We start from the raw sequence: 2,214 nt of genomic DNA on the forward strand, positions 1-2,214 counted from the left end.
AGGTCCCACCGAGATTTGAACTCGGATCGCTGGATTCAGAGTCCAGAGTGCTAACCATTACACCATGGAACCAGCCGGCTGCTCCTGGTCATGATGCCATTGATATATGGTTTTGTCTGCACGTATGTAATGTGATAAGAAATTCATATGTATCAATATTTGCATCTATAATTATTTATTTATGAATTTTTCTTGTATTTTCACAACTTTTTATTATTTTATGTATTTACATATTTTGATCTACATTAATGTTTTGTGATTCCGCGCTCTTTCACATTTTATATTTAATTTTCTTTCATATCTATTGATATATTCACATGCATTCATATTTTTATTATATTTATCATATTTTAATTTAGATTGATTTTCTTTCTCACATTCACTGATATGATTTTCAGTTTCGGTACACACACTGAGTCTGACGGTCATACAACATATTGAAAGCAGTAGCCTTGTTATCATATAACCCTTTACATACTTTCATCCTGTCGATACATTCTTTCTTACCTCCATTGTTTAGAATTCTTATTACTAAGTGAATTTTTTGCTTTATCTCCTGCTCTTTTTGTTTATTATTTTTGTGGTGTTGTGCCACCCATTTGTTACCCTTTTTTGATTTTCTCAAATTAGTGTCAAAATATCATCTCAATAAGTGACCAATGAAGTTATCGCATGATTTCACCCCCCCAGATGATCTTTCTCCTGTTTTATCATCAAAATTGTTTTGGTCAACATAAGGGATGAAATCGTGATCTGAAAAAGAGTAGGAAAAGTTTCATTTGGGTCAAGAAGGCAAAGGATGACAGAATTCAAGGACACAAACAGGGTTGCCATCATATTGGCAGAATTTCAGGCCCTCTTGAGACTCTGCCTGGGCTCCACCCTAGCTCTGCCTTCACCCCTCGAACCTTCCATAGTCCAACTGCCTAATGTACAGTCATGGCCAGAAGTTTTGAGAATGAAACCAAAATTATATTTTCACATGCTCTGCTGCCCTCTGGTTTTTATTAGTGTTTGTCTGATGTTTATATCACATACAGAAATATAATTGCAATCATATTATGAGTACCAATAGTTTATATTGGCAGTTAGAATGAGTTAATGCAGCAAGTCAATATTTGCAGTGTTGACCCTTCTTCTTCAGGACCTCTGCAATTCTCCCTGGCATGCTCTCAATCAACTTCTGGACCAAATCCTGACTGATAGCAGTCCATTCTTGCATAGTCAATGCTTGCATTTTGCCAGAATTTGTTGGTTTTTGTTTGTCCACCCGTCTCTTGATGACTGACCACAAGTTCTCAATGGGATTAAGATCTGGGGAGTTTCCAGGCCATGGACCCAAAATCTCTATGTTTTGTTCCATGAGCCATTTAGTTATCACCTTTGCTTTATGGCAAGGCGCTCCATCATGCTGGAAAAGGCATTGTTGGGCACCAAACTGCTCTTGGATGGTTGGGAAAAGTTGCTCCTGGAGGACATTCTGGTACCATTCTTTATTCATGGCTGTGTTTTTAGGCAAGACTGTGAGTGAGCCGATTCCCTTGGCTGAGAAGCAACCCCACAAATGAATGGTTTCAGGATGCTTTACAGTTGGCATGAGACAAAGACTGGTGGTAGCGCTCACCTCTTCTTCTCCGAATAAGCTGTTTTCCAGATGTCCCAAACAATCGAAAAGGGGATTCATCAGTGAAAATGACTTTGCCCCAGTCCTCAGCAGTCCACTCCCTGTACCTTTTGCAGAATATCAGTTGGTCCTGATGTTTTTTCTGGAGAGAAGTGGCTTCTTTGCTGCCCTCCTTGAAACCAAGCCTTGCTCAAAGAGTCTCCGCCTCACAGTGCGTGCAGAAGCACTCACACCAGCCTGCTGTCATTCCTGAGCAAGCTCGGCACTGCTAGTAGTCCGATCCCGCAGCTGAAACAGTTTTAAGATACGATCCTGGCGCTTGCTGGTCTTTCTTGGGCGCCCTGGAGCCTTTTTGACAACAATGGAAGCTCTCTCCTTGAAGTTCTTGATGATGCGATAGATTGTTGACTGAGGTGCAATCTTTGTAGCTGCGATACTCTTCCCTGTTAGGCCATTTTTGTGCAGTGCAATGATGGCTGCACGTGTTTCTTTAGAGATAACCATGGTTAACTGAAGAGAAACAATGATACCAAGCACCAGCCTCCTTTTAAAGTGTCCAGTGATGTCATTCTTACTTAATCATGACTGAT

General features: G+C 40.4%; 1 non-coding gene across 1 annotated transcript; it reads right to left on the reverse strand.

Annotated features, from left to right (window-relative positions):
• Window positions 1-72, reverse strand: TRNAQ-CUG (transfer RNA glutamine (anticodon CUG)). The gene has a single exon. It is a non-coding gene; the product is annotated as a tRNA-Gln (tRNA).
• Window positions 73-2,214: the final 2,142 nt, after the last annotated feature.

Source organism: Ranitomeya imitator, chromosome 4 (genome assembly GCF_032444005.1).
Source record: "Ranitomeya imitator isolate aRanImi1 chromosome 4, aRanImi1.pri, whole genome shotgun sequence".
Classification (NCBI taxonomy): domain Eukaryota; kingdom Metazoa; phylum Chordata; class Amphibia; order Anura; family Dendrobatidae; genus Ranitomeya; species Ranitomeya imitator.